We start from the raw sequence: 13,645 nt of genomic DNA on the forward strand, positions 1-13,645 counted from the left end.
CCTTGTCAGAAGTAGTGTGTGTGGGGGGGGACCATTTGGGACACAGACCCAGTTACACTGTATTGCTATGCCATAAGGCCACTAACTCGCTGTAGTAATAGACTAGGTAATTAGTTAGTTAGTCCCTGGTACTAGTCCCTGGTACTAGTCCCTGGTAGATGCGAGAGTGGATACTGAGCTGTATTATCCTCCTCTAACATCATCCCCAGGCTTTGGTGCGCCACATGAATACATCTCTGGTCCCCAAACCCCCGATGGGTAACCTGTAGGATGGCTGTTCCCACAGTCATCTGGTCCCCAAACCCCCAGTGAGATAACCTGTTGGATGGCTTTTCCCGCCATAGAATTAGGAATTAGAATACTAGAATGGACATTAACCTTCTTTTGATGGTCCCAAGGTCAGACATGTTGGTCAGGGAGTTAGTCAACCATGGTTTGCCAATGCTGTTATAAGATATTGTTTAAAACAAAGAATGTGAAGAATTTATCTGCATTGTATGTATGTTAGCTAGCTAGCCAGCCAGTTTTAGTGGAATGATTCCATAAGTTTTTCAAATTAACTGCCAATATGCCAACATTCCATTCAAACAATGCTGTCAATCAACAGCCACACACTGGCTGAAATCAGTTGATGATAGGATTTAGACAAGTTGTAAATGCAACAAGTACTGATATTGTATAGTATAATAGGTCTCACAGCTTTCCAAGGAAACCAAATCTGAGACATTTATGGTCTGTTTACATATGTTTTAGAGGCTATTTATACAGAAAACAAGGTTTTTAGACAATTTTGCAAATGTATATATATATACACTACCGTTCAAAAGTCTGGGTTCACTTAGAAATGTCCTTGTTTTCCATGAAAACATACATGAAATGAGTTTGAATAGGAAATATAGCAAAATGAATAGGAAATGTAGTCATTGACAAGGTTAGAAATACTTTTTTTATTGAAATAATAATTGTGTCCTTCAAACTTTGCTTTCGTCAAAGAATCCTCAATTTGCAGCAATTACAGCCTTGCAGACCTTTGGCATGCTAGCTGTCAATTTGTTGAGGTAATCTGAAGAGATTTCACCCCATGCTTCCTGAAGCTCCTCCCACAAGTTGGATTGGCTTGATGGGCACTTCTTATGTACCATACGGTCAAGCTGCTCCCACAACAGCTCAATAGGGTTGAGATCCAGTGACTGTGCTGGCCACTCCATTATAGACAGAATACCAAATGACTGATTCTTCCCTAAATAGTTCTTGCATAGTTTGGAGCTGTGCTTTGGGTCATTGTCCTGTTGTAGGAGGAAATTGGCTCCAATCAAGCGCCGTCCACAGGGTATGGCATGGCGTTGCAAAATGGAGTGATAGCCTTCCTTCTTCAAGATCCCTTTTACCCTGTACAAATCTCCCACTTTACCACCACCAAAGCACCCCCAGACCATCACATTGCCTCCACCATGCACTCCTCCAGCATCTTTCCATTTGGTCTGCGTCTCACAAATGTTATTATTTTTGATCCGAACTCCTCAAACTTCGATTCGTCTGTCCATAACACTTTTTTTCCAATCTTCCTCTGTGTTCCTTTGCCCATCTTAATCTTTTCTTTTTATTGGCCAGTCTGAGATATGGCTTTTTCTTTGCAACTCTGCCTAAAAGGTCAGCATCCCGGAGTCGCCTCTTCACTGTTGATGTTGAGACTGGTGTTTTGCGGGTACTATTTAATGAAGCTGCCAGGAGTTGAGGACCTGTGAGGCGTCTGTTTCTCAAACTAGACACTCTAATGTATTTGTCCTCTTGCTCAATTGTGCACCGGGGCCTCCCACTCTTTCTATTCTGGTTAGAGCCAGTTTGCGCTGTTCTGTGAAGGGAGTAGTACACAGCGTTGTACGAGATCTTCAGTTTCTTGGCAATTTCTCGTATTGAATAGCCTTCATTTCTCAGAACAAGAATAGACTGACGAGTTTCAGAAGAAATTTGTTTCTGGCCATTTTGAGCCTGTAATCGAACCCACAATTGCTAATGCTCCAGATACTCAACTAGTCTCAAGAAGGCCAGTTTTAATCAGCACAACAGTTTTCAGCTGTGCTAACATAATTGCAAAAGGGTTTTCTAATGATCAATTAGCCTTTTAAAATGATAACCTTCGATTAGAAAACACAACGTGCCATTGGAACACAGGACTGATGGTTGCTGATAATGGGCCTCTGTATGCCTATGTAGATATTCCATTAGAAATCAGCCATTTCGAGCTGCAATAGCCATTTACAACATTAACAATGTCTACACTGTATTTCTGATCAATTTGATGTTATTTTTATAGACAAAAAAATTGCTTTTCTTTCGAAAACAAGATAATTTCTAAGTGACCCCAAACTTTTGAACGGTAGTGTATAAAAACAAACAAAAAAAACATATTTACATAAGTATTCAGACCCTTTGCTGTGAGACTCGAAATTGAGCTCAGGTGCATCCTGTTTCCATTGATCATTCTTGAGATGTTTTTACAACTTGATTGGAGTTAACCTGTGGTAAATTAAATTGATTGGACATGATTTGGAAAGCCACACACCTGTCTATATAAGGTCCCACAGCTGACAATGCATGTCAGAGCAAAAACCAAGCCATGAGGTCGAAGGAATTGTCAGCAGAGCTCCGAGACAGGATTGTGTCAAGGCACAGATCTAGGGAAGGGTACCAAAACATTTCTGAAGGATTGAAGGTCCCCAAGAACATAGTGGCCTCCATCATTCTTAAATGGAAAAATGTTTGGAACCACCAAGACTCTTCCTAGAGCTGGCCGCCCGGCCAAACTGAGCAATCGGGGGAGAAGGACCTTGGTCAGGGAGGTGACCAAGAAGCCGATGGTCACTCTGACAGAGTTCCAGAGTTCCTCTGTGGAGATGGGAGAACCTTCCAGAAGGACAGCCATCTCTGCAGCACTCTACCAATCAGGCCTTTATGGTAGAGTGGCCAGACGGAAGCTACTCCTCAGTAAAAGGCACATGACAGCCCGCTTGGAGTTTGCCAAAAGGCACCTAAAGGACTCTCAGACCATGAATGCCAAGCATCACATCTCGAGGAAACCTGGCACCCTATCTACGGTGAAGCATGGTGGTGGCAGCATCATGCTGTGGGGATCTTTTTCAGCGCCAGGGACTGGGAGACAAGTCAGGATCGAGGGAAAGATGAACGGAGCAAAGTACAGAGAGATCCTTGCACCAGAGCGCTCAGGACATCAGACTGGGGTGAAGGTTCCCCTTCCAACAGGACAATGACCCTAAGCACACAGCCAAGACAACACAGGAGTGGCTTCGGGACAAGTCTCTGAATGTCCTTGAGTGGCCCAGCCAGAGCCCGGACTTGAACCCGATCGAACATCTCTGGAGAGACCTGGAAATAGCTGTGCAGCGACGCTCCCCATCCAACCTGACAGAGCTTGAGAGGATCTGCAGAGAAGAATGGGAGAAACTCCCCAAATACAAGAAGACTCAAGGCTGTAATCGCTGCCAAAGGTACTTCAACAAAGTACTGAGTAAAGGCTCTGAATACTTATATAAATGTGATATTTCAGTTTATTTATTTTTATAAATGTGCAAAAATGTCTAAAAACCAGTTTTTGCTTTGTCATTATGGGGTATTGTGTGTATTGATGAGGGGAAAAAACTATTTAATCAATTTTAGAATAAGGCTGTAACAGAACAAAATGTGGAAAAAGTCAAGGGGTCTGAATACTTTCTGAATGTGTGTTGGGGTGTCAGTCCAGTACATTAAAAAAAGATAAATGCAGGTAGTCTGGGTAGCCATTTTGATTAGCTATTTAGCAGCCTTGTTTAGCAGTCTCATGGCTTTGGGGTAGAAGCTGTTCAGGGTCCTGTTGGTTCCAGTCTTGGTGCACTGGTACCACTTGCCGTGCGGTAGCAGAGAGAACAGTCTATGGCTTGGGTGGCTGGAGTCTTTGAAAAAATGTTGGGCCTTCCTCTGACACCGCCTGGTATAGAGGTCCTGGATGTCAGGGAGCTCGGCCCCAGTGATGTACTGGGCTGTACTCACCACCCTCTGTAGCGCGTTGCAGTCGTGTGCCTTGCAGTTGCCGTACCAAGCGCTGATGCAGCCAGTCAAAATGCGTGGCGGATATATTGTTGCTTAACCTCCCCGCCTGAGGGCGTCCCGGCAGAAAGTCCAGGATTCAGTTGCAGAGGGAGGTGTTCAGTCCCAGGGTCCTGAGCTTGGTGCTGAGCTTGGAGGAGACTATGGTGTTGAATGCTGAGCTGTAGTCAATGAACAGCATTCTTACATACGTATTACTTTTGTCCTGGGGGTGAGGGCAGTGTGGAGTGCAATAGAGATTGCGTCATCTGTGGATCGGTTAGGGCGGTATGAGAATTGGAGTGGGTCTAGGGTGTCTGATGGTGTTGATGTGAGCCATGACCAGCCTTTCAAAGCATTTCATGGCTTTAGATGTGAGTGATACAGGGCGCTAGTCATTTAGGCAGGTTACCTTGCCGTTCTTGAGCATGGGGACTATGGTGGTCTGTTTCAAACAAGTTGGTATTACAGACCGGGTCAGGGATAAGTTGAAAATGTCAGTGAAGACACTTACCAGCTGGTCTCACATGCTCGGAGTACATGTCCTGGTAATCCGTCTGGCCCTGCGGCCTTGCGAATGTTAACCTGTTTAAAGGTCTTACTCACATCGGCTACGGAGAGCGAGATCACAGCTGTTGCTCTCATTCATGGTTCAGTATTGCTTGTCTCAAAGCAAGCATAGAAGGCATTTAGCTCGTCTGGTAGGCTCGCGTTGCTGGGCAGCTCACGGCTGGGTTTCCCTTTGTAATCCGTGATAGTTTACAAGCCCTGCCACATCCGTCGAGCGCCAGAGCCGGTTGAATAGGATTCAATCTTATTCCTTAATTGACGCTTTGCTTGTTTGATGGCTTGTCGGAGGTTGTAGAGGGATTTCTTATAAGGGTCCGGATTAGTGTCCCGCTCCTTGAAAGCGGCAGTTCTAGCCTTTAGCTAAGTGCGGATGTTGCTTCTAATCCATGGCATCTGGTTGGGGTATATACGTACGGTCACTATAGGGACGACGTCGTCGATGCACTTATTAATGAAGCTGGTGACTTCAGTCTGTGCTAGCGAAACAGTCCTGTAGCTTAGCATCCACTCCATCAGACCACTGGTACTTCCTCATTTAATTTTTGCTTGTAAGCAGGAAGCAGGAGGATAGAGTTAGGGTTTGATTTGCCAAATTGATGGCGAGGGAGGGCCTTGGGGTTTTCTCATTTGGGCAAAAGACCGTTCTCCGTCCCCTCTCCTCCGTGACCCGGAAACCAATAAGTGGTCAAGGAGTGTGTCAATTCGTTAGTAGGCAAACAGTAGAGTGTCCTCTCCTCCACAATAGCTTTCATCAAGGATACTCAATGTGTATCCTACCACAGAAGAGCTTTGAAAACAATATATGTTACTTATTGTTTTATCTATACAATGTCTTGCACAACTAACTTGATTTGTTTTGATCATTTTACAAATTTATTTTGTAAATATCATTTGCCTAATGACACACGAGTGAAGAAGCAAGCGCATCATTTCAAGCAATGACTTCAAACGGATTTCAGTTTCCCTACATTAAAATCACCATCTGAATGTGCATTTTCTTGTTTTCTTATGGACCTATACAGCTCGTTGAGTGCTGTCTTAGTGACAGCATCAGTTTGTGGTGGTAACTGGACAGCTATGAAAAATATAAATGAAAACTCTCTTGGTAAATAGTATGGTCTGCAGCTTATCATGAGGTATTCTAACTCAGGCGAGCATAAATGTGAGACTTCCTTAACATTACATATCGAGCACAAGCTGTTGTTAACAAAGAGACACACACCTCCTCCTTTCGTCTTACCTGAGTCTGCTGTCCGGTCTTGATGATGCATAGAAAAACCAGTAAGATATATATCCATGTCCTCGTTCAGCCACGACTCTGAGAAACATAGGATTTTACCGTTTTTCAGATCCCGTTGATTGATAGTCTCGAATGGAGCTCATCCAGTTTGTTCTCCAGTGATTGCACGTTCACCAATGGAACAGAGGGCAATGGCGGTCTATTTGCTCACCGACATAGTCACCGCCTGCCTCTCTTTCGCCACCACTTCCTCTTTCGAGTCCCGGGGATTAGGGCCTGAGTATTAAATAGTAAAGTACATGGCCCGGTTGCATAAAACACCTTCAGTTAATTTTCCCCTTATCTTTTCCCTTAAAGTTTCCTTAACTTGAAGTCAGTTGCACAAAACATTTAAAGTTGAATTTCCCCCTTAAATTAAGTGAAAAGTTAAAGGTGCCCATGAGGTCCCTTAACTGCATCATTCAGTATGGACATCGATGTAAACAGCATTTGTGGAGGTGAATATTGCTTTCATCTGCTCTGGTTACAAAAGGAAAACATCAACCAGATAGCTACTTGGCTAAACAATGGAAGGTGCACAATCCATGACTACAAAGCTAGCTGGCTAGTTAGCTTTAGCTACTCTGTAAGCTAGCTTGACTTACTAGAAAGTAATATAAACAAGATGAGAAAAAAAGTAACTATACAAAAACATGGTTTATTATCTTCTGAAGCATTTTGGTTATCCTGTCTTGATTGTAGAAGTTATATTTTGCTATCTCACAAAATGAAAGCGATCTCTTTGAGGAGACCTTTAGTCAGTGAATCAGGCTGTCTCCATGGTAACCAGATACTCTTTCTGCCATACATGCCTTCAAACTACCATAACACCCCTTATGTATGCCCTTACCTAAGGAAATGTTTGAGGGGCTCTATGCAATGCCCTTAAACTATTCCCTTGGGTAAGGGAAAATTATTCCTTAAGGTAAACCCTTAACGGAAACACTTAAGGTGTTTTATGCAACCGGGCCCTGGTCCGGAGTAAGCAGAACATCCAGAGCTGCTGACTCGTTGTAGTAGACATTTTCACCAAATCGAAGTTAGTGATAGCTTGTTTGATGTCCAGAAGCTTTTTTCGGTCATAGGAAATGATCTCAACCTTGAGGGAAAAGGGTGTTCATAAGAGAGGGAAAATATACAAAACCTTGCAGAGAGCATATCCAACTGACAATGTCTATTAACTATTGGAACCAAGACTTCAAAATAACTGATGTTGGCACAAGATGGAGGGGAAGTTGGAGCATAACTAATGAAATTACAGTTAACAAAAATGTACACTTAATCCAGTATAAACTAATGTATAGAATTTCTTATACAAGAGACAAAATTCACAAATTCTACAGCAAACGGCAGAGTCATGTCTTAAGTGTAAAACTAATAATGACTCAATCCATGCTTTCTGGGAATGCTATGAAGACCAGAAGTTGTGGATGGAGCTAGAAAATTGTCTCTCAGAAGTATTACAATGTAAACATACTTTTAATCCGTCTGTCTGCATATTTCAAGACAAGGCATATGGGGGTGTAGTGAGATATACAATGGGCTGGACGATTCTCTTCTCATCTTGAAAAAAAACGTATACTAAAAACTTGGAAATCAATCAATCCGCCATAATTAACACAGCGGAAAAATGTCATGATTTTATTATTTCAATCTTGAAATACCATGGGCGACCAAGAAAAACAAAATTGGCACAATTTAAGGCCAATTGGCAAACAATAATGCAGGCTCTAGGGATGGGGGTGTGAACATGCAGGTCTGGGCAGATGAGATGTAGTCATTGTTTGTGTGTGTCTACGTTGTTGTTCGTTTGTAATCAATGAGAAACAATAACATTTTACTTTGAGTTTCTCAAGTACTAAAGACGGAGATATGAGTCACAACAAGGTCCTGGTGTCACTAATTAAGATTTGCGGTGTATAAGGTGTAAAGTGATGGTTCCATATCGGTACCATTGAGACACAGAATAGGTGGCCATCTTGTTTTGCCAAATCTATAGATACAGCCTGGCAACACATTTAATGACTCACTTCCTTCTATTATTTTAAGACAGAAAAACAACAACAACAACAACAACAACAACAACAACTCTCATCACAGACAGAAACAGAGACCAAGACAGAGAGAATTACACCAATATAATAACTGGTAGAGTGATTATGTCTGAATAGAAAACAGCAATACAACATCTTACGTCCATTTAGTCACCACAGTTGTAATCAGCAGTTAACTTTTCTCTCACCTTCAAAATTATAATCTTGTTTTTCCAAATGTGTTGATTGGATTTTACAGAGCTAATCAGAGCTGCTCAGTTTTCAGAAGAAGACATTTAATTTAATTCTATCCCAGGTACTCTTCCAACTTTGGAACAAAGCAGTATTGGGTGGGCATTCTAAGTGGTATGCTAGTGTGGATATTGGAACGTAGCCTAGGGTCTGTGATTTGAGCTTGAAGCACAGTTAGAGTTGTGGGCTGCTGGCCAAGGCAGACCTAGGTTTCATTGGTTCCATTGTGCTAGGCAAGCTCAATCAACCGCAGCTAAAGTAAACAAATACTAGTTGAACCCAGGTCTGCGAGTCCAGTTGTGGGCTGTTGTCCAAGGCCTGGAGCAGTGGTTGTGGTGGTTCGTGGGGCAGGTCAGAGGATGTACTGTGAGTGATGTGGGTCATGAGGATCGATAGAGCCCATATGTTCAGGCCCTGAGAAACCACACCATCATCCATGTGACATAGACCTGATGGCTATTGGCTACACTTTAGAGAGAATCAAATTGTTTTGTCTACACATGAATGAATGAATGAATGAATGAATGAATGAATGAATGAATGAATGAATGAATGAATGAATGAATGACAACTTGGTGAAAATAGGGCTTCCATTCATATCAGGTGACTGGTGCCCAACTGCAGTCTCATCCTCTGTACTGCACTGTACTGTATTATACTGTATTATACTCTACTGCCCTCATTAAAATGCAAATCAATTTATAACATTTTTGACATGCGCTTTTCTGGATTTTTTTGTTGTTATTCTGTCTCTCACTGTTCAAATAAACCTACCATTAAAATTATAGACTGATCATGTCTTTGTCAGTTGGCAAACTTACAAAATCAGCAGGAGATCAAATACTTTTTTCCCTCACTCTACATGCCTCCGACCTTCAAGCTCAAAGAACCTACAGGTTTTCAGAGACAAAGAGTTGAACATCAACATCCAGAGGCTGTCTAAATTGCACTGAATGTTATCTCTATAGGTGTGTGTGCATGCGTGTGTGCCTGTGTATATACATTAATGGAATCCCTGCTCTCTCCATAGATCTCTCCATAGATCTCTCCATAGATCTCTCCATAGATCTCTCCATCTTTATGGCCATCTATTCTCCATTTCACTGCAGCCCCATCATGTTGTACAATACTGACCAACACCTTGACCACCCGGCAGCACAGCCATTACAGCCATTACAAATATTACAGCCATTACAGCTATTACTGACATTACAGCCATTACAGCCATTTCCGACATTACGCTGGCAACACAACCATTACAGCCATTACAGCTATTACAGCCATTACTGACATTACAGCCATTACCGACATTATGCTGGCAGCACAGCCATTACAGCAATTATAGCCATTACAACCATTACTGACATTACAGCCATTACAGCCATTACAGCCATTACAGCCATTATGCTGGCAACACAGCCATTACAGCCATTACAGCCATTACCGACATTACGCTGGCAACACAGCCATTACAGCCATTACGAACATTACTGACATTACGCTGGCAGCAAAGACATTACAGACATTACAGACATTATGCTGGCAGCACAGCCATTACAGATATTACAGACATTACAGACATTACAGATATTATGCTGGCAGCACAGCCATTACAGACATTACAGACATTATGCTGGCAGCACAGCCATTACATCCATTATGCTGGCAGCACAGCCATTACAGACATTACAGACATTACAGCCATTATGCTGGCAGCACAGCCATTACAGACATTACAGACATTATGCTGGCAGCACAGCCATTACAGCCATTATGCTGGCAGCACAGCCATTACAGACATTACAGACATTACAGCCATTATGCTGGCAGCACAGCCATTACAGACATTACAGACATTACAGACATTATGCTGGCAGCAAAGACATTACAGACATTACAGACATTATGCTGGCAGCAAATACATTACAGCCATTACAGCCATTACAGCCATTATTGACTCTGTGCTGGCAGCACAGACATTACATTCATTACTGACATTACAGCAATTACTGACATTACGCTGGCAACACAGCCATTACAGCCATTACGAACATTACCGACATTACGCTGGCAGCAAAGACATTACAGACATTACAGCCATTACAGCCGTTACATCCATTACAGACATGACGCTGGCAGCAAAGACATTACAGCCATTACAGCCATTACAGACATTATGCTGGCAGAACAGACATTACAGACATTACAGACATTATGCTGGCAGCAAAGACATTACAGACATTACAGCAATTACCGACATTACGCTGGCAACACAGCCATTACAGCCATTACGAACATTACCGACATTACGCTGGCAGCAAAGACATTACAGCAATTACAGCCATTACAACCATTACTGACATTACAGACATTACAGACATTACAGCCATTATGCTGGCAGCACAGACATTACAGACATTACAGACATTATGCTGGCAGAACAGACATTACAGACATTATAGACATTATGCTGGCAGCAAAGACATTACAGACATTACAGACATTACATACATTATGCTGGCAGCACAGCCATTACAGCCATTACAGACATTACCGACATTACGCTGGCAGCACAGCCATTACAGCAATTACAGCCATTACAACCATTACTGACTTTACAGCCATTACAGCCATTACCGACATTATGCTGGCAGCACAGACATTACAGCAATTACAGACATTACAGCCATTACTGACATTACAGCCATTACAGCCATTACAGCCATTACAGCCATTACAGCCATTACGCTGGCAGCAAAGACATTACAGCCATTACTGACATTACCGACATTACGCTGGCAGCAAAGACATTACAGACATTATAGACGTTACGGACATTACGGACATTACAGCCATTACCGACATTACGCTGGCAGCACAGCCATTACAGCAATTACAGCCATTACAACCATTACTGACATTACAGACATTACAGACATTACAGCCATTATGCTGGCAGCACAGACATTACAGACATTACAGACATTATGCTGGCAGAACAGACATTACAGACATTATAGACATTATGCTGGCAGCAAAGACATTACAGACATTACAGACATTACATACATTATGCTGGCAGCACAGCCATTACAGCCATTACAGACATTACCGACATTACGCTGGCAGCACAGCCATTACAGCAATTACAGCCATTACAACCATTACTGACTTTACAGCCATTACAGCCATTACCGACATTATGCTGGCAGCACAGACATTACAGCAATTACAGACATTACAGCCATTACTGACATTACAGCCATTACAGCCATTACAGCCATTACAGCCATTACCGACATTACGCTGGCAACACAGCCATTACAGCCATTACGAACATTACTGACATTACGCTGGCAGCAAAGACATTACAGACATTACAGACATTATGCTGGCAGCACAGCCATTACAGATATTACAGACATTACAGACATTACAGATATTATGCTGGCAGCACAGCCATTACAGACATTACAGACATTATGCTGGCAGCACAGCCATTACATCCATTATGCTGGCAGCACAGCCATTACAGACATTACAGACATTACAGCCATTATGCTGGCAGCACAGCCATTACAGACATTACAGACATTATGCTGGCAGCACAGCCATTACAGCCATTATGCTGGCAGCACAGCCATTACAGACATTACAGACATTACAGCCATTATGCTGGCAGCACAGCCATTACAGACATTACAGACATTACAGACATTATGCTGGCAGCAAAGACATTACAGACATTACAGACATTATGCTGGCAGCAAATACATTACAGCCATTACAGCCATTACAGCCATTATTGACTCTGTGCTGGCAGCACAGACATTACATTCATTACTGACATTACAGCAATTACTGACATTACGCTGGCAACACAGCCATTACAGCCATTACGAACATTACCGACATTACGCTGGCAGCAAAGACATTACAGACATTACAGCCATTACAGCCGTTACATCCATTACAGACATGACGCTGGCAGCAAAGACATTACAGCCATTACAGCCATTACAGACATTATGCTGGCAGAACAGACATTACAGACATTACAGACATTATGCTGGCAGCAAAGACATTACAGACATTACAGCAATTACCGACATTACGCTGGCAACACAGCCATTACAGCCATTACGAACATTACCGACATTACGCTGGCAGCAAAGACATTACAGCAATTACAGCCATTACAACCATTACTGACATTACAGACATTACAGACATTACAGCCATTATGCTGGCAGCACAGACATTACAGACATTACAGACATTATGCTGGCAGAACAGACATTACAGACATTACAGACATTATGCTGGCAGCAAAGACATTACAGACATTACAGACATTACATACATTATGCTGGCAGCACAGCCATTACAGCCATTACAGACATTACCGACATTACGCTGGCAGCACAGCCATTACAGCAATTACAGCCATTACAACCATTACTGACTTTACAGCCATTACAGCCATTACCGACATTATGCTGGCAGCACAGACATTACAGCAATTACAGACATTACAGCCATTACTGACATTACAGCCATTACAGCCATTACAGCCATTACAGCCATTACAGCCATTACGCTGGCAGCAAAGACATTACAGCCATTACTGACATTACCGACATTACGCTGGCAGCAAAGACATTACAGACATTATAGACGTTACGGACATTACGGACATTACAGCCATTACCGACATTACGCTGGCAGCACAGCCATTACAGCAATTACAGCTATTACAACCATTACTGACATTACAGCCATTACAGCCATTACAGCCATTACAGCCATTACAGACATTATGCTGGCAGCAAAGACATTACAGACATTACAGCCATTATGCTGGCAGCAAAGACATTACAGACATTATGCTGGCAGCACAGACATTACAGACATTATGCTGGCAGCAAAGACATTACAGACATTATGCTGGCAGCAAAGACATTACAGACATTATGCTGGCAGCAAAGACATTACAGACATTATGCTGGCAGCAAAGACATTACAGACATTATGCTGGCAGCAAAGACATTACAGACATTATGCTGGCAGCAAAGACATTACAGCCATTATGCTGGCAGCACAGCCATTACGGGGTTGGGGAGCCTTCATTGTGTGCGTACCAAATGGCACTCTTGTCTCTAACAGTGCACTACTTTTGATCAGAGCCATATGGGACACCCTATTGGCCCTGGGCAAAAGTAGGGCAAAAGTAGTGCTCTACATAGGAAATGGGGTACCATTTGGGACGTAGCCATTGTCTCCGTAATGGCAGTGCGTGAGCAGTAAAATGCTGCCAGAATGAGTGTCATTAGGATAATAATACCAGGCATTTAATGTATCATTAGCTGAACTAAACCTCCTCTATCACTCCCTCCACACAGAGACACGAGCCATTTTCATTTTTTAAACC

The 13,645-nt window shown here is 42.7% G+C and overlaps 1 protein-coding gene across 2 annotated transcripts in view; it reads left to right on the plus strand.

Moving 5' to 3' along the window:
• LOC121537348 (copine-5-like) overlaps positions 1–13,645 on the plus strand; it is a 199,091-nt gene that overhangs the window by 119,743 nt on the left and 65,703 nt on the right. The gene's annotated exons all lie outside the window — the stretch shown is intronic.

The sequence above is a fragment of the Coregonus clupeaformis genome, chromosome 24, assembly GCF_020615455.1.
Source record: "Coregonus clupeaformis isolate EN_2021a chromosome 24, ASM2061545v1, whole genome shotgun sequence".
NCBI classification, from domain to species: domain Eukaryota; kingdom Metazoa; phylum Chordata; class Actinopteri; order Salmoniformes; family Salmonidae; genus Coregonus; species Coregonus clupeaformis.